The sequence below is a fragment of the Sorex araneus genome, chromosome X, assembly GCF_027595985.1.
Source record: "Sorex araneus isolate mSorAra2 chromosome X, mSorAra2.pri, whole genome shotgun sequence".
Taxonomy (NCBI): Eukaryota; Metazoa; Chordata; class Mammalia; order Eulipotyphla; family Soricidae; genus Sorex; species Sorex araneus.
The window spans coordinates 221,453,606-221,473,679 of NC_073313.1; the positions used below are offsets into that span (position 1 = coordinate 221,453,606).

Genomic DNA, 20,074 nt, shown 5'->3' on the forward strand with positions numbered 1-20,074 from the left:
AATAAGTTAGGAGCACGGTAGTAGACAAATTCTGTCATGACCCAAAGAGAAGTGACTGGACAAGGAACTTGCTAGGGTTTGGAAGGACTAATCTGACCTGAGAACTATAGTCTGAGACTATAGCGAGATGTTCTCAGGAGAGCCACCCTTTTACCTTAATACATCTCTTACTGTGTCCATACACAATAGCTTGAAAGATTATTTAGTAGTAAATATAAGGTGACTGTTTAAATGGTTATGGACTAATGAAAGGAGAAATTTGCCCTTAGATGAAATTCTGCCCTTTGGTGGATCTCCCTGCAGGATGAGATTTTTGTCCTAGAAGAAGCTTCCCTAGAAGGAAGGGTTTTACATATGTTAATTGTACTTTCTCACCTATGTGGAATTGCTACCTCCAACCCTTGATGATTGTTCTCTATAACTAAGGCAGTTGACAGTGGGATGGGAAGAAGGAATATGGGCAGTGAGTGACACTGGAAGGAGGCAGTGGAAGACTAGATTGGAATAAATGGCAATTGATGACCACCCAGCCTGGCCCCCATTTCCTCCTTCTTTTGTCCATCGCTGTTGGCCATCCAGGGTGGGAAAGTAGCCTGACCACTGAACACACTCCACAGGAGAGCCCACATGTATTTTGAATACACAGTATGTGATGCTTCTTACTGTCAATGTAAAAGGAAGATATGATAATCTAGAATAAACTGTGAATACTCCTTAAACGTTTTATTAAATTCAGCTCTCTAGCTTTCAATTATGTTTCTAGGCACAGCTTTTATTTTTTAAAACAAAATTCTTTCTATATGTCTTTCCTCCCTTCTGTCTTCTCTCTTTTGTTTTCTCTGTTCTTCTTTATACTTTTCCTTCTTTCAGGGTCATTGCTGGAAACCTTTGGAGGTGAAGACCATGGTCTACAATTAGATTATGACTTAAGTTACACAAATTTGGAAATATTCTAAAAAAGTTTGAATTGTGTATTATTTATGAATGAATTCTTTGGTTTGTAAATTGTGTAACAAGTTAGTTGCTTTCAAAAATTTAAGTGCCAGCCACACACAAGTAACTAAGGTGACTGGAATAACAAAAGTGTAAGGACTCTATCCCAGTGTTATTTCAGTTGGATTACTACAAGTCACAGGGCTAGACACTCTGTTTCAGAACACATTGATATGTCCTTTCATCTAACAGTCCTATACTTTTTAGGCTTGTAATGGAAGAGATGAAATGCCAGTTAGAAAATTGGCACCAATCTCAACTTTATTTCTCCTATACCAATTTATGGACTGTGTCTCACTTCCTGGAAATGATGACTGTCACATAGTCCAAGGGCAGGATTTTTCCTTTATGAAGGCAAGCCACAAAGTAGTATAGTATGCAGTTAATACGTAGTATACAAATGACTGGCAAATAAAATACACACAAAACATTTATAGTACTTATATATAGCTACATAATTATTTTTGAATATATATGCTTAAAGTTTTATATACTTTTCATTCTTAAGTAAATGCCAAATCATAGTGGTAATTAAAATAAGTATTACAGGGGCTGGAAAGGTAGTACAGCAGGTGAGGCACTTGCCTTGTAAGTGGCCTAACTCGGTTAAATCCCTGGCATCCCATATCCCTGAACACTGACAGGAATGATTCCTGAGTGCAGAGCCAGGAGAAACCCCTGAGTAATGCCAGGAATGGCCCCAAGAAGTAATTTCCATACCACCAAAAGGTAAGTATATAAAGTATTGCAATTTATAATTTTGAAAATGTTTTAACAACCTGGAAATTATTCTGTGTCTGACTCAAGAAAATATCCAATGCATTATTTAAAGAATTTCATGTAATAAAAACATTTTTATTTAAAGTATGAGTTGAGAAGTCTTATGATCTTGATCAATAACACGTTTTGCATGTTTGAGGCCCTGGATTTAATCGCTGATAACCACATGCCTCCCACCTAATCAGGTCCAAGCATTGCCTAGAATGGCCCAAGACTCCCTAGTCCTGTGACCTTACTACTCCCTAGTCCTGTGACCACCCTACCCTACTAAGAATCAGAATTTTTTCAGATTGAGTTGAGTTTTTCAAAAGCGGTTGAAATGCATTGCAGAATTTGGACAGTGAGAGTGCATGCAAAGCATAATAATTATTATAGAAATGCATAGGGTCTTTCTGTTTATTGTTATATTAAACAAATTGGTTGCTTTGGTTGCCTACTCTCACTTATTTTTATAGAAATTCATTTTCCAGTTATTTCTTATGCAATAACATGGCTTATTTTTTATTTGACTATATCTTCTTCTCAAGCCACTCTGAGAGCTTTTAAAAGCATCGCTCACTGGATTCTTCATTTCATTTCATATTTACTCAAACTTGTACTATTTGCTAACATTTTCCAATAATTTCTTTGTCACTTCTTGAGCCAGAAGTAGTTTGCACACTCTATAAATACTGAAATTGCTATGGTGAGCTTTCTTAGCAGCATGATATACTTTAGTAGATTTTCCTAATGGTGGTGATAGTATAATTTATTCCAATTTAAAGTAGCAAAAATTAGATTATTTTAAAATAACTTAAAATTGCTCATATTTATTCAACTACACTATCATTAATTAAAATTATATTCACCTCACTAAAAAATGTATACTCTTACAGAAGACTTGTGTCGTCAGTCATAACAAAAGTTTTGCTTAATGAAAATTTGACTTCATGGGAATGTTCATTTAAAATAAAAATTAAAATGATTCTAGTCAATTTTTGTAGACTCACTACAAAATGAATTGACAAAGAGTAGATATATTCCTCTGTGGGGTAACAAGTATTTTTCCCATATTTAGATTTTTGAATCATTTGTTATTACATTTAATTTAGCTTTGTACCTGTAAAAATATGGAATCTGAGTGAAGTTTATATTTTAACTTGAAATATTTTCATTGCACATACATGCATATAAGCATACATGTAGAAATCAATATGATAATTAACAAGTCAGTATAACAAGATTTTAGTATTAAAAGAATGTTTGCTAAAATTTTTTAATTAATGGTGAAAATTTTAGAATTAAATAGATTTAATAGTGAAGTGATATTTATTATCAAAAGCCCTTTGCTTTTTTTTATCATCTATTTATTTACTCATTCATTAATCAGCTAAGTGTTTTTTTTTTCTTAGTATCAACAATATGTAAACCTTTGAGTTAAGCCCATAAGGAAGGCATTTTTGCATTTGCAAAATCTTTTGGGTTAGTAGAGCAAAAACATGTGCCAGTGTATGATTTCATATGTGATCATTCATGGGGGCTTATGCAGAGGGTGTGACTGTCTTGTAGGATGGCAGGACATGCAAATTTATGCTTAATCTGGGAAAGAACTTTAAAGGCAGTGGGACATAGCAGTGCTGAGGCGTGTAAGCATTCAGGACTCAAGGGTTATGGAGCATCGTACTCTCATTTTTAGAAAAAAGGTTCTTGCTGCCTTCTGCTTCTATATGGAATGACATCTATGGCGGAACTAAGTAGCTGCTCTTTTCTTTTTATTCTGAAGAAAAGTATTGAAGATATTTATTTATAACTTTAACAGTTTAAAAGAACACAATATACTTTATAGAATATCTTTAAATATGATTCTTTTAATGCTTCCTCATAATTACATAAGGACATGATCTTTTCAGTTTGAGTACCACGGAAGTGATGGCTAGGATTTTTCTGCATTAGCAGCCAGAATGCGTATATCTCCCTATGTCTTAATATAGATATTTTCTTAATTTGTTTAATATACTATCATCTAGATTTCTCTTCTGTACAGTTTGGCAACCAATATTTTTTATACAAATTAACTAATATTTGGGAGGTATATTGGAAAACTTTTAGAAGTAAATCTGGTCTTTATCAGAACTCACCCACTAATTTTGGCAGTGCTGTTCCTTATATTTTGCTGTGATGGTTGCCAAGTGGTGTTCTAATTCTGCTATTCTTTCTAAGTTGACATTCTACATTAACATGAGTTTCCTTCTCACAAACCTATATATATATATATATATATATATATATATATACACACATACATATATATATCATCATCAATGTTTCATAGATTCTTACTTCATTCAGTGGCTTATAATCCACTACTTTCATTATTTTAAAATATTTATATTGTATCAGAAGTGGTCCCTGTGGACTCCTGTGTCACTTTGACTATGTTCATGATTGGTTGAACACTTTAATACTCTTTGCTATAAAAGAAGTGCAGGCTTATTTTGGATTTTCTCTGACTCAACCCTGAAATCAACTCTTTCTCTTGCTCTAGTTTGCCAAAGAAAGCTCTCTTGGTTCCCAACATAGAGGCGATCCCTGGCTGGCACCAGCTGTGCATGATGAAGTACTTACCAAGACTTTGGGTCCTTGCATTATTATGAGATACACATACAATATTTATATTCGATCATTTATAGAATCCGTCCCCCATATGTTTTGTTTAAATTTCTTTTTTCTTCTATGAGCAATATTGAATTTCTTTTTTTCTTTCTCTGCATTCGTGTCTGACTCAAACAAATCTTGCCATTGCTATATAAAAGACGATCACCATGTCCCTTCTTATTTTCACAATTTTCATACTATTCTTCATATTCTATAGTACCCACACTAGAAGATATATATTGTAACTTAAGCTTTTTATTTTGCATGTGAATACATATATACATATATACGTACTTTTGCATATGCATATGCACTTATGTATCTTCATTTTTTTCCATTTTTATTTTAAATTTTATCTCAGTCCCATTCCCTTCTCCCCGTTGAGGATTGCTAATACACTGATTGTAGTGCCTGCACATGTAGCATGGGTGTTCACTGGGAGTTGTGTATTAGGTTATGGTACTTACACATTCAGGCCAGGGTGTTCACAGAGATCACACTTAAACTTTGGTGCTCACATACATTCTTATTGTACCAGTCACGAAGGGTTGCTGTGATGCTCATACATATGCTCTTCAAGAGTCTCACTTTTAGCCCCACTTTTAGCCTCTGTGTGTGTGTGTGTGTGTGTGTGTGTTCATGCCCATGTGTTGCTCACTGGGCGTTGCACCCCTAATTTGGGGGAAAGGCTAGACTCTCCTAGTAGGTGGTTTACACTATGAATCTTTGCTTCATCCAGGTCAAAAGAGAGCTTCTTTCTTCAGAAAAGGCACAGTTCCTTCAAGCCTTCTCAGTAAACTGAACAAGGAATGGCCAGGGGAATTTTCATCTTGATCAAACCCAAGTCAGCTGGTTGGGGATCTTTATTATATATGCATAATCTCTTTGTCTTTGCAGTATTTTTAAAATTAATTTTCAGAGGGAGATCGTATAATAATCATGTGGGAGAAATTATATGTAGGGCATAAGGGACAAGAATCTTGTCGACCATCTTAAAAGTCTCACCATCACATCTTGCCATTAAGTTTTATACATTTTGTTTCTGTATTTTTAAATTTTGTTGTCTTGGATGTATGATTTCTTTTTATGACATTTCCAAATTGGGACACTTGAATTCCTTGGAATTCTCAGGGAAAATAAATACTGAAATCTTTATTCAAGATTAGTTTTTATGCTATACCTTTTGATTTCTGTATTTTAGGCAGATTTCAATAGATATGTACTTAATTACAGTGTATTATATGCATAAGTTTCTGTGTGTGCATTGAATTTATGCTAATAATATTTTCCATATTGCTTTCATAAAGAAAAATAAATCGAAACCAGTTTTAGAATGACTTATTTAATTAGAACTGTATCTTTATCTCTATATCCTTAGTATTTGGCTTATAGGCAATACCATTATAAAATTTGGATTGTTCTGCAGTGATACTAACATGTTTTTCTACTTATCCAGACTATAGTATTATTCCTCCTACTTTTGCCTGCTTTCATCAAATATATCATATTATGTCTTCTAGAATAATTCTTTTAGATCTCCGTATTTTAGTATGTTAAAACCCTTGAAATAATATTTTTCCTATTATGCATAGCATCTGCTAGCTGATAAGTATTGTGAAGCAGTATCCTGGAATTTTTTATAAAGCTTATGCTTTCTAGGTTATGTTTCCTTCTTTGGGAATGAAGAGCATCAAGAATTAAATTCCTGAATGAGCACTGGTGAAGGGATGGGTATTCGAGCATTGTATAACTGAGATTTAAACCTGAAAACTTTGTAACTTTGTAACTTTCCACAATAAAAAATTTTAAAAAAAATAAATAATAATAATAATAATTAAAAAAAATCTCTGAAAAAAAAAAGAATTAAATTCCTGAATAATTTCTTCAGATCTCTTTAGAATTTAGAGCCTACATGATATAATTGGTAGTTGTACTTAATCAACTTTAAGCTAGACTTGACTTATATAAGTACCCTCTGTTCAGTTTAGAAGTGAAATAGCATTTATTTTCCCACATTGGTTTTAATATTTGCTCTGAAATCAACATTCTTGTAGATGTATGTTATTTCAGCATAAAAGAGTAAGAAGAACTTTTGAAAAATTAAGTTTTCAAGGTATTCTTTAGCATTTCTCAAATCAAAGGACAGCTAGCTACTAATTTGTCACATTGTTTCATTCGAAAGCAGGTTTTAAATCCCAAGGTATATATGTGAAATTTACATGCTTTCTGACTCACAATAACTGTTTTGTTGTAGTAATTTTTATGACTCTCAGTGAAGAATTTAAAATTAAACAACAATTTTTTTATCCTTTATAGCAGGAAAACAACAATTTTTGATGACTTTCTTTAATATTATCTTATACCCTTTTAGTTTAATCCACCTTAAATAATATGACTATTTCAATACTTCAAGAAAATAAATGATTTTACTTAAAAGCAAAAGGTTAAATTGGTGCTTTTAGATAAGATTTACATATTCCCTTATACTGTCAATTGCTGAATGTAAAATGATATATGTAAAATGATATATAGTGCAGGAAACTATAGTCTGAACAATTTAAACATTAACAACACAGAAGGCTTTTATAAGGACATTTATAAAATAGGTTAACATCACACTTTGGTTTTTGTGGTTAGAGAAAAGGAAGGTGGAATATGAGTACACTCTTACTCAGATTCTTCCTTTCTTCTTAATTTTTAAAATATTCTCAACACCCTAAAACTGTGCCTGCTCCCCTTTGTTAAATTTCCTCCTAACTTTCCCTTTCCTTTCTTTCTTCTTATTGATGTTGTTGTGGTGGTGATTGATGATTATACACACACTGCCTGTGGACCCACACTATTTCTTTTCATTATTTTCTTTTAAAAACCACTTGTAGGGCTGGAGCAATAGCACAGCGGGTAGGGCGTTTGCCTTGCATGCGGCCGACCTGGGTTCGATTTCCAGCATCCCATCTGGTCCCCTCGCACCGCCAAAGGTAATTCCTGAGTGCAGAGCCAGGAGTAACCCCTGTGCATCGTCAGGTGTGATTAAAAAATAAAAACACTTGTATTGAGGTACTAGAACTCACAAGAATGCTAGTTATACATTTCATGCATCCATCATTCCAGCTTCATACCCATCATCAGAGTGGCCGCTTCCCTCTATTAGTGTTCAAAGGGTCCCTCCTGGACAGCCGCCTCCCATGTTCAGTGGATTGCATCTCGAGTTCCAGTGACTTGGCCGTTTCTCTCACATTTACATAATTTTTAAGCTGGGGTGCTTGCTGGTGTCATACATCAGGTTTTGGTGCTTGCACTTGGCCACAGTGCTCCATGATGCTTACACCTCTCAGGAAGCAGTGATAGAGGCACTTTCCAGGGGTCACACTCTTTGTTAAGACACACATAATTTGGTTGTGGTGCTGGGTGCCTCATACATGTACTCTCATGGGGGCTTGGTGTGGGCCAGTCATACTTCCTGGTTGTGGCTCTTGCACATATTTCAGTTGCTGCGCTTACACAGTGGGGTTTTCCACCCCCTTTTCCTATACACTTGGCTGCAGTGTGACTTGATCTCACCAAGAAAGATAGCAGACAGAGGATCACACTCGATGCATGTGTGATGCCAGGGGATTGGATTCATTCCTTAAGCTTGCAAAGGAATGCTGTTCTGTTATGCCTTGAGCCTGTCCTGCCCCACCCCTTCGTAATGATTTTCATTATAGTTCATAAAATTTCTGCAGTGAATATTGCAAGTCCATGTGTTTAGGATTTTACATAACCACCCCTAAGTTACCATGTCATCCAATACCAAAAAGACTCCTGTGCCCTTTCCTCTCACATTGCCCATCTTCCTTTGTTCTAATTGAAACTAGACTTAGTGGGGAAAGGAACAAATATGGGTGAGGAATTTTGATTTAAAATGGGTTTAGAATATTTTTCCTAATCAATAACAATATGTATTTGGAGCTATAAACTATAATTGCTTGATCAGTGGCCACAAGGCAAACCTTGTCTCACAGTTTACTCCATAGTTGGCATTTCATTCTTTTCCTTGATTATTTCAGAGATCACCAATTTATTTCTAAAATCTCCTCTATTCCCCAGAGTGCCAGTTTGTGAGAAGTTTCAGCTCTCTTCTCAATATAAACACAATTTGACATGTTCATTTCTTTATCGCCCACACCTTAGGCCAGCCTCCATTTACCCTTTCCTTAGACCCAATCTCCATTTGTACTTTCCTTCTATGTCCCCATGGATCTCCTCATCTTGTACCACATTCTCCCACGCCAAGATTGTCTTCATGTCTTCACTGGGGCTGGAGGTAGTACAGCAAGTAGAGTGTTTGTCTTGCACAGGGCCGACCCGGGTTCAATCTCCAGTGTCCCATATGTCACCTGAGCACCGCCAGGAGTAATTCCTAAGCGCAGAGCCAGGAGTTAAACCCTGAGCATCACCGGGTGTGACCCAAATGCAAAAAAAAAAAAAAAAAATTGTCTTCACTTTTATTGTACTTTCAAACAAACTTTCAAACAAACATTCAACGGATCTGGAACCCTGGGATTTAGAACTAATTTTTCATTTTCCTGCTAAGAGCAACCTTTGCTTCAACCTGAGGACATCGCTCTAAGAGACCTCAGGTGTTGGGAACCCATATTGTGCAACTCCAGTGATTTTAGACACATCTAGAGGGCTGTCAAGTAGGGCCAATGGGATGCTAGTGTCCCTGTATGCATTTGCTTATGACAGACTTTACTAGTGCTTCCTGAGTACTTCCCTAACTTCTTGCTCCTCATTTTTCCCATTGACATCATTTGGAGAACCCCAGAAGACCAAAAATTTTTGTGGACATATCTATTCGAGCTAGTCTTTTGTCCTTTTAAATCAAAAGGACCAAAGTTTTTATCTCGTCCATCACCAAGAGCTAAATCCTTCCCGGAAACTTCTGAAATGAGTGCAAGGGGCTTATTATCACTGTATCACTGCATCACTTTCATCCCGTTGATCATCGATTTCTTTGAGCGGACCCAGTAATGTCTCCATTTGTCCTAGCCCTGAGATTTTAGAAGCCTCTCTACTCGTTCTTCCGAACGGTGCCACACTAGAGGCTCTTCAGAGGGTCAGGGGAATGAGACTCATTATTGTTACTGTTTTTGGCATATGAATACGCCATGGGGAGCTTGCCATGTTCTCCCGTGCGGGCAGTAAACTCCTGGTAGCTTGCCAGGTTCTCTGGGAGGGAGAACTAGGCTATAGGAGGTCTCGAGGCCGCATTTGCAGTATCCACACACACAAAAAAAAAATCATACAGGGCTTCCAGAAGACCGCAGGTTGCTGGAACTGAACGTGAGCCTCCTGTAACAAAATATACCCCCCCCTCTCTCTCTCTTTGTCTCTCTCTTTTCTTTTACTGGTTTTCTCTTTTAGGACATTTTTTTTTGGGGGGGGGTTGCACAACCTGAGATGATTAAAGCTTACTGGCTCTACAGGAATCACTCTGACAGTGCTCGGGGCATTGAATGCTGGAGATAGATAAAACCCAAGGTCTACTGTGAGCAAGACAAGTATCCTACCTGCTATGTTATTTCTCAGGCTCTCTCTTGGGATTTTTACTCCTGTATTATCTCTCAGGCCCTCTCTTGGTATTTTTATTTTATTTATTTATTTTTATTTATTTATTTATTTATTTATTTTTTGCCACACATCAGCAAGAATCTTTATTACTCTGTCACAGAGCCCTGTGCTCTTAGGCTTTTTTGTCAGATGCTTTTGGAGCAGCTGCTTTCTGAGCAGGAGCTTCCGGACCCTTTTGAGCTTTAGGACCCTTTTAGCTTTAGGAGGTGGTGCTGCCTCCTGGCCTGCAGCTTTCTATGCAGGAGCCTTCTGGGCAGGGGTCTTCTTGCCTGCAGCCTGGAACCTTCGCAGCAGCAGTGGCTGCGGCTGCACCCTTTGCAGCAGCGGCTTTTTTGGGGAGAAGTTTTCTGGAGAGCTGCCTGCTGAAGCTTCTTAACTTCAAGTTTGACTGTTCTGTTCCTGATTTTCTTTGCCTTCATGACTTTGTAACGATCAAAATCTGTCATTTTGGCTTTCCTTTCTCTGGCTTCCATCTTTTTGGCCCACCTTGTAGCCGCCGGTTTTGTATTGATGTCTGCTTTTTCCCACGCCTTCCGGACATACTTTTGACGCACGCTGTGTGGGAACTTGAGGATGAAGTTCGTGAGCTGCATGCATTTGAAGGGCACAGCCTGTCTTCTTACCCGAGTGCAGGGCCCATCAACCAAAGCCCGGTTCTGATGGATAACATCGATGATCGCCACCAGCTTCCCGGCACGAGGCCCAGAGGAGACGTAGGCAACCCGGCCGACCTCCACAAAGCGCCTGAACACCATCTCGGCGGCGCTCGGCCGACAAGAGAGAAGGCCGGAATTTTTATTTTTTAACTTTTGTTATTTTTATTTGATAGAGGGTCTCAGGTTAACAATACTGTTATTGATGGCTTCCCATGCACATGACTGTGGCACCACACCCCTCACCAGTGTACCCACTTCCATCCCCCAAGGATCCTAAAGCCCCTTTATTTCAACCCCCCTCAACCATCAACTCCATCGTGTGGGTCTGTTCTCCTTTGTGTTGTCTTTGGCCCTTTTGCTACTTTACTGAAAGTACGCCCCTTTTATCACTGTAAGGTAGAAAATTTCAAAGATTTTAAGAACACCGTACCATCAAATAAAATAGTCCAAACCTATTTATTATTAATTAAATAATATTGTTTAATTTATCAAAATATTACACAGTTTCTGCTGGAATAACTTCTCTTTGATATTGCTTTATTTTACTTTGTTAATTGTCCTTTCTGACTGTTGCTTCTGTGTTTATATACACTTACTAAATTGTTCCGGGGGGGCTGTTATCTCTTTAAAGACAAATATTACTCTGATTTTCTTTTTACCTAAAAATCAAGAAGCAGTTAAAAGACAGTGTGTTCATTTGGGATCAAATAAATTGTTGCAATTTAGAGAGCATATATTCAGGTAGTAGAACAAAACTGGTTTTGACAGTAAGACGAGCAGTAGATACTAGGAGTGTGGACATACTCCAGAGAGAGTAGTGTTTTATATTCACCCATTTCTAGGTTATATTGGTATTAAAACAGGGTAAATTAATAAAGGGTGTGATCCCCTTGCTCATCCATTTGCTTGAGCGGGCACCAGTAATGTCTCTCATTGAGAGACTTATTGTTACTGTTTTTGGCATATCCAATACGCACGGGTAGCTTGCCAGGCTTTGCCGCTCAGGCTCGATACTCTTGGTAGCTTGCCGGGCTCTCTGAGGAGGGGAGGAATTGAACATGGGTCGGCCACATGAAAGGCGAATGCCCAACCCCTGTGCTATCACTCCAGCCCAAGGGTGTGATATTCATGATAATTATAAGAGAGGAATTTGAGGGTGGCTTCCTAGAGTCTAAGAGCAACCCAGATTGTAACCATATTTTTATGTATTCAGGGGGTTTCATGGTAATTGTAAACTCCCAGGGTACCTGTTTGTGTGACTTTTTTTTCTTAGTGTGCAAATGTATTGTAATGACTTAACAATGAAGTTGGATGTTATGGATGTTACCTTTGTTTGTTTGGTTTTTTTTTTTTTGGTTTTTGGGTCACACCTGGCGATGCACAGGGGTTACTCCTGGCTCTGCACTCAGGAATTACTCCTGGCGGTGCTCAGGGGACCATATGGGATGCTGGGATTTGAACCCGGGTCGGCCGCGTGCAAGGCAAACGCCCTACCCGCTATGCTATCACTCCAGCCCCATGGATGTTACCTTTGGTCACTCGATCCTTTATCTTGTATTTTCTGTGCTTCAATGTATCTTAATTGCCATTTGCTCACATATCTCTCTGTGCTCACATGTTGAGGTGTTTAGCATCTGCAACATGTTCAGACTGTCCGCAGAAACAGTCAGCTTTCTAAGTTTTGTATGTAATTTTGGAAGACATGGCTGATGGAAGATGGAAATCATGAATGGAAGGGAGATGTGAGGGCCCCATACGAGAGGACAGAATGCAGTAGCTATTATTCCTTATTAAAGACGTTTTCTTGAAAGCATAACTAAATGTTGTAGTTGTTATACTTTGCAAAGTCTACTTGAGGGAGTATTTTCCCATGAGAAACAGGGTACTGATCCTCTTCCATTGAAGTCAGTTGTATACCATATTTACACTAGCTATTCTGTCTGAAATCTATTGAACTGTGCCTGGGATTGTTTGCATATAAACTGCCTTCTAAAGAGAGAATACACTGTGATAACATTATTTTTCATTTCTACAAATAATTTTTTTTCAATGCCAAGGATTGGCATGAGCTTTACACATGCAAAGTAAGTGTTGTACTATTGAGGCATTACACCTCTCCCCCTGCCCCTTGACTTTTATTTACTTATGCAATAGTCAAAGAAAATATCACACAATGACTATTAAATAACTTTTAATGAGTATCAGGCTATTGTCTGTAATAACAGATAACAAGGGAAAAGAATAAAGGGACACTACTCTCATGAAAGCGACTTCAGTTGGGAAGGACATCTGCCAGCACTGGCCATAAAATAAGCTTTAAAGAAGGGAGGAGAGGATCTGGTTTTATGCCCTGCAGAGAGAGGATGACAGAGCTGTCATTCTAACAGTTTTCAGGACATTAATACATACTCGTGAGGAACAATATTGATGCTAACCAATTGAGGAATATCCAGCGAATATATTATATTAATGACAGAGAAACATCATGAGTGTGTTTTTCAATATGATAATGAACTGGAAGGTGAGTGAACTTTGAGGAGAGCTTTATTGTACAGGCTCAGTGGCCAGTAAGTATGATAGAAGCAAAGATCTGGTCTCCTACTCCGAGTAAAAGTTATTATTAAGGTTATCTTGGTTCAGTCAAAGAGAAAAATCATGTATGGGGGTGAATTCTTCAAGGGGAGATTGTCGCCCCTCCAAACTATGGTTTCAGAACAATTTGTTTTAGCTTTTTAACCAGAGTCTTAAGTTTGGGTAAAGAAGTATCGGGTGGGAAGTGCAGTGAAGGGTGAAAAGAGGTAAAGTTGCAAAATCTTTGACAAAACTAAATGCAATTGAACGGACTCCTTTTCCTTTATGTAGATAGATAATTATTTAAGTGCACAACCAAATTCTAAAGTCACCAGGGGAAAAACTGGAGGATCTAAAAATATGACTATGAAGTTGTTATTTAAAAGGTAGCATGCAGCTGCATTAAAGCCAAGGAGTGTTGTTTACCATGATGAAAAGGAAATATTAAAAATGAAAACAAATTACCTGTTTGTTCCCCAGAGAAACTGTTGACACGTTTTTCTCTATGGGACCATGGGTATGAGAAACATCTTGATCAAGTAATTAAAATTATGTTTTTTTTTTTTTAAATTTAGTGTGTAACGGTGTTGTTGTTATCATCTGCACTACTGGGGTCCAAGAAACCCAATCTACTATTAACATAAAATTAGATCCAGGCCAAGCAGTTAATGAAATGAGCTGGAACACATTTGCATGCAGGAGCCCTGATTTGGTCTCCTGCATGGTCTGCAAGCACAGCAGGCTGGGCCATCTTATCCCAGAATGAACAGTGAGTAGGAAGTAGTGCCCTTACACCACTGAATTTGCACCACTCACTCTCCCTTCTCCCAACAACAACAAAAAAAAAACTGTGCAAGTAGGTTTCAGACCCATGTTGCTTTTTGTTTTCAAAAATCTCATTAACTAGTATGTGAGCAAAAATCTGCTATCCCAAAACATGTCTTTTGGGCAAAAGGTTATTTTCTAGGAAGTAAATGGTTGAATGTGTGTGCTGAAAAGACATTTATATGCACAGAGAAAGAATTTATGTGCCCCTTAAGTCTGTAGGGCTAGACCTCATCTTCTTATCTCTTTTCTGTGGATAAGGTAGAATTTAAATCCACATGCCTTTGTTTCACTGAGCCTTCCTTGGTAACCTCCCAAACATAGCTTCCTTTTTCTCTGTATCTAACCTTTGTTTGAAGCCATGTGGGTGAGTCTCTAAATCTTTTCCGGTTTTTCCTATGTATACAGGAGGTTCACTTGTTATTATTAAATTTCCCTTTGACTTTTCCTCTTATCAGTGTGTCTGGTAATTGTTGATTCTTTGACCTGAGCTCAAAGAAGCCAATGTGAGTTCATGTCAAGGGACTATATATCACAAGAAAGTGAAGAATGGAGAGTACTAATTCATTCAGCCCCAGTTAAAAAGTCAACTTTCAATGGAACCTAGGAAAGGAAGCTGAGAGTTAACTGAAAGGATTGGAGTACATACCTTACATGTCTGCAGCCCGGAGTTTGATCCCGAGCACCACAAGCCACCTCATCCCTGAGCACAGCCAGGTATGACTCTGGTGGCCCCCAGGACCACTGGGCCAAAGCCGCACCTAGTGTCCGGGTCCTTGCTCTAAATTTTAAGATTTGCCTTGCTGAGCACAGAATCCCCGGGATTGACTCTCTGCTTCTGTCCACCACAAGTACCACTGAGGACCACCTACCTGACCCCCCTTACTTCCCTGCACTTACCATTGGTAAAGAAAGAAGAAACATAAATGAATAGCAATGTATAGAAAAACACAAAGTAGCATAAAGAGTTGCAATATGTTGGTCATCAAAATGAATGCAAATAGATATAATTAAAAGACATGTTTCAGACTGAAATGGGTGAAGCTATATGCAGCTAGGTGCAGACCTACCTAAATTTGCACAATGATATTGGTTACTGTTTTAAGCATTTTCATGTCCTAAGAAGTCCTGTTGCATAAATTCACACACCTTGGGGATACGGAGTTTGTTTAGAAGGCTGGAATTCATCTCTTGCCTTTGCTAGGCTGCAAGTCTCATCCCCAGCACTTTATGGCCTGTCCACCCAGAATCTCTGAGTGTAACCTACTACTGCTGAGTGTAGCCCAAAGAGGTCCTGGGTGGACAGTACCACGTTACCAGGACTAAGCAGCACCATAACATCAGGGCCAGTCACTGAACCATCAGGCCTGCAGAATGGGGTCGAGTATCAGTGGAAGTGACCCTCTGTAGGCTCCCTGAGCATAAATATGTTAATTGATGAACTAAGCTAATTATAAAATTTCTCTTTAGGGGCTGGAGCAGTAGCACAGCAGGTAGGGCATTTGACTTGCACACGGCTGACACAGGTTCTATTCGCAGCATCCCATATGGTCCCCTGAGCACCCCCGGGAGTAATTCCTGAGTGAAGAGCGAGGAGTAACCCCTGTGCATTGCTTAGTGTGACCCCAAAAGAAAAAAAATCTCTTCATATAATGAGTTTATAAACAACTGTTTAAGCACAAAGTTTGGGGAAACATGCTTTAATTTTTAAAGGAATTCTGCAAAGTATTTTCCACAATAGGAATATGATTAAATAATTATCATGTTCACCTCTTCCATTTTGTCAGTTGAGGTTATTTTGTGATTACTGTTGGGCTGTCTGGTTCAATGACAGGTTTGTCGGAAGGGCTGGAATATTTAATTGTACAATGCAGGCATCAGGTTGCTTGAGTTGTTAGTAGGGCGCTCAGGCTAGCCAGCTCACTCACTTTCTACTTAAGTGCAGTGATCACTGGAAGTCATTGTGTTGTGACACTCCTGACCGCAGTGCTTGCATGTCTTTGTTGGTTGTGGTGTGTTTGACACATACACACACACACACACACACACACACACACACACACCCCTGTTTGTGGTGTGGATGGAAGTGGCTGTTTGTGCACACACACCCCTGTTTGTGGTGTGGATGGAAGTGGCTGTGGCACCAGGTATTAAATAGAGCAGAAGTGCTTGTATGAATCAGGGTTAATGGAATTCATGACTTCTTGCTTGCAAGGTAGGTACTCTAGCCACTGTCTCCTAAATTGTCATAATTCACTTTGTTTTGTTTTGGGGAACATACCCAGCTGTGCTTAGGATTCCTGGATCTTTACTCAAGGATCATAGCTGTTGAAGCTCTGGGGAAATAAAGGGTGCGTGAATCAAATATTGATAGGTATTTTCAAGACTCTCCCACCTTATTCACTGTACTATCTTTCCAGCCCTCAAATCATTATTTTGTAATTGTACCCTCTTTTAGGAACCATAACCTATTTCTTTTCATGTTCTCAGGGGTACATGTTTCCCACTAATGATTGAGATTCAATAAATGTTTGAAAGTGACAGTAAACTGATAATTTCAACATTTCAGAGGATTAGCAAATTCAGGATAAGTAAGATCCTTTGAGGTTGCAAAAGGATAGATTTTATGATTAAAATCTAAAGCTCATGAGTTTGACTAATGCAGATATTCAGCCACTTACCTAGTGTACATTTATCATTTTATATGGCATTCTTATCAGTTTGATTCTCCAACTTCCTGTCAGACAGCAAATTGGAATCATTAAAGTTCAAAGGGAAAAAAATCTGTCCTAGGAAAATGCTTCAATAGACAAAAGAATAAGAATATCCTTTAAATAATGTTTATATACCCAAGGGAGAACATATTTATTAATTGGAGTTAGGTTAAGTATTGTGGCTCAACCACAGAAAATTGCCCTTTCTATCTCTCTTCACTGAAGTATAATTGACAAATAAAAATGTGATGTTTTGTATCTGTAATTGATGATTTAAACACACATTCATTGTTAAATAACTACCACAGTCAAGTTAATTAATACATCCATCACCTCACTTGATTTTGGTGGCAAGAACAAATAAGGTTTAGTCTTGTGACAGATTTCAGTACCACAGAGAGAATTAACTGCTGCCATCATGCTTATGTGAGATTTCCCACAGAGAAGTGAAACTACACTGGAAATGTTTATCTTTTGACCACAATCTATCCATTTCCCCTGAAATCTTCATTCTACTCCTGTGACTTTTTAAGATATCAGATGTTTGGGAGATCACTAACTATTTGTCTTTTTTTGTTGTGGGTTTATTTTACTGAATATAATGTTTGTTTTAATTCATGATGTTTCAGTGGAAGGATCTGCTCTTTATAAATGAGTATTCATGCTTCAAATGAATATCAAATATTAAAATCAATGTGAATATTATCATTTCACATATTGAATGAATATTTCATTTCAGAGAACCACTATATATTCCAGTGTATTACAAAAAGGTATTCCTTCCTCCACATATCTAAACTAGTTTCTTGTCTTATCAGTATAGCCATACTATCCAATTTCAGATTCTATCTGTATCTTAATCTATCTGTCATTTCTTTACACATTCATCTAGACACTGAGGTTGCTATCATTTACTGGACATTGTGAATAATTCTGTAATGAACGTGAGAACACAGATACATCGTCTTGTAGTTTGTTCTCAATCCTGTATCCAGGAACAAATTACTTCATTATTTTTAATGCTTTAATCCTTTAACTTTTGTCTTAGAGATATAAAATTCACTATAGTGCATATAATAAAAATGCAGTTTTAGACTGTTAGCTAGTGAGATTTATACTTTTATAAATGTCAGTGTACTTACTTAGCCTCTTTGCATTTCAATTTGAACAACTCCCTTATCATTTCTTTTTCTTCCCCTTGCCCTTCATACTTTTTATCTTTTAAAAAAATGTATTTGGGTCTTTTATTTTTTTCATTAAAAACTTGAAAAATATTATTACTGTATCATGATTTGCAAAGTTACTCATAGTGGAGTTTCAGGCATACGCTGTTTCAGTGCCAGTCTGGCCACCAGTGTCATCTTCCTTTTACCAATGTCCCTAGGCTCCTTTATCATTTCTTACGGGACTTGTTCACTGGTAATGATCTCTCCTGTTTCTCTTTATTTGTAGATGTCTTTGTTTCTACTGAATTTTTGAAAGACAAATTTTCCAGATTTTCAAATTATTATATTATTGTTTTTCTTCTGTATTTTGAATTCTTCTAGCTTGCAAGATGACTACCTAGAAATTCACTGGTAAATTATTTTATGGAAATTTCTTTGTTATGCAAGGAAGTCATTTTTCTGTTGCTGTGTACAAACTTTTCCTTATCTGTGGTTATTAAATTTTGATCATGATGTGTTTCATAATCTATAGGTCTATATTGCCTTGGGTTTTTTGAGCACTATGGCTTTTTTTTAAATACAAATGTCTTAAGATATTTGAGATTTTTCTTTAAACAGTTATTTATTAATCTCTCTCCTTTTCCCCTTTTTTTCCTCTTCCTGATGCTCTCATGATGAATCTGTTCTTGTGTGTATGATGTACCACAAATTTTATATTCATTTTTTCACTAATTATTATTTTTAAATTGTTTATCCAGGTGGTTAATTTTTACTTAGGGGAGGTTGGTGCTGGAACTAAGCATGACAACTGCTCTGTGACTGAGACACAACCCAGGCCCTAACTGGCTAATTTCAAATTACTTGTTTTCAGATTTGTTGATACATTCTTATGCTTGATCAATTCTATAGTTGGAGATTGATGTTGATTTTTTTTAGTCTCATTGTTGCTTTATTTAACTTCAGGATTTGTGTTTCAATTAGTTTTATGAGTTTATTTATTAAGATTAAAATGTTGTGCATTTCCCCCTAAATTTGTTGTCTAAATTGGTTAATTTTATTCAGATTCCTAAATGTGACTTTAAAAGTTTTTTGGTCAAACCATTGATCCTATTTCTTTGAAGTCAGTTCTTGTGGATTGATTTCCTTGGGTGACTTTGTATTTTTCTAAATTTCTGGGATATGAATTGCTTTGCACTGATGTACAAAGGACAGACTCTCATTTTCTGTTTTTAGTTTTGCCAGGGAACATTTTCTCATGTTAGATCACTCACTCTGTGGGGCTCTTGGGTGAGCAAAGTATTCCCAGAATGTGGTAGAATGGGATTAAACCGAGTCGTGGATCTGCATCAAGTTTTATAGTTGGGCTGAGTTCAGCAGACTTTCCTTCAAGGTTATGGACAAGTACAGCACTCTCTCGTTTCCTGGGAAGGCAGGACCCAACAGTTGAAAGAAGCTGTAACTGCTTTGGAGGGCTCTTTAAGATTCTTGGTCAGACCAGAGGTGTCAGACTTACCTTCAGTGTTATGAATATTTCTTTTGGCATATCACATTGCTTCCTTTGGCCTTTGACGAAAGGGGCCAAACATGAGTTACAAGGTCATTTCAGGCTCTTTGAGGGCAACAAGTTATTTATTATCTAGACCAAAGATAGTGTGGTCTGTGATCTTTCCCCTGATTATAGACCCCAGATCTTCTGCTTGGTCACTGGAGGTGGGATGGGTTTGGGGAAGAAGCACTTTAAAGAAGTAACAGCTAACTTACAGTACAGTTCCAGATTTTCAACTAAGGTTAGTAGGTGTGCTGTTAACTCACACGTTGGGGTCTTGGCGGTTTCTAGAAGAGCCAGAGACACTTTGTTTCATGGATCGCTGCCAAATTATTATTACCAATATGCAGTGTGAGCAGCACTGCACACTCTCTTCTCTCACTAATGTCTCTTGAGTCGTAATTGACCTTTCAAAATTTGACAAGTGAAGATAGCCTACACAGATATGCATGCACATGTGTGCATATGCTGTGTGTGTATTTTACAGCATTTTTCAGAAAGTTATTATCACTATTTTAGAAAGTGGTTCCAAGAGAATTTATAAATTATAGGAGAGAAGGGATCTATGTTTAA

General features: G+C 37.5%; 1 protein-coding gene and 1 pseudogene across 6 annotated transcripts in view; one reads left to right on the forward strand and one right to left on the reverse strand.

Annotated features, from left to right (window-relative positions):
- GULP1 (GULP PTB domain containing engulfment adaptor 1) overlaps positions 1-20,074 on the forward strand; it is a 294,404-nt gene that overhangs the window by 120,715 nt on the left and 153,615 nt on the right. The window lies entirely within an intron of this gene.
- Positions 10,136-10,778, reverse strand: LOC101554358 (60S ribosomal protein L14-like; annotated as a pseudogene).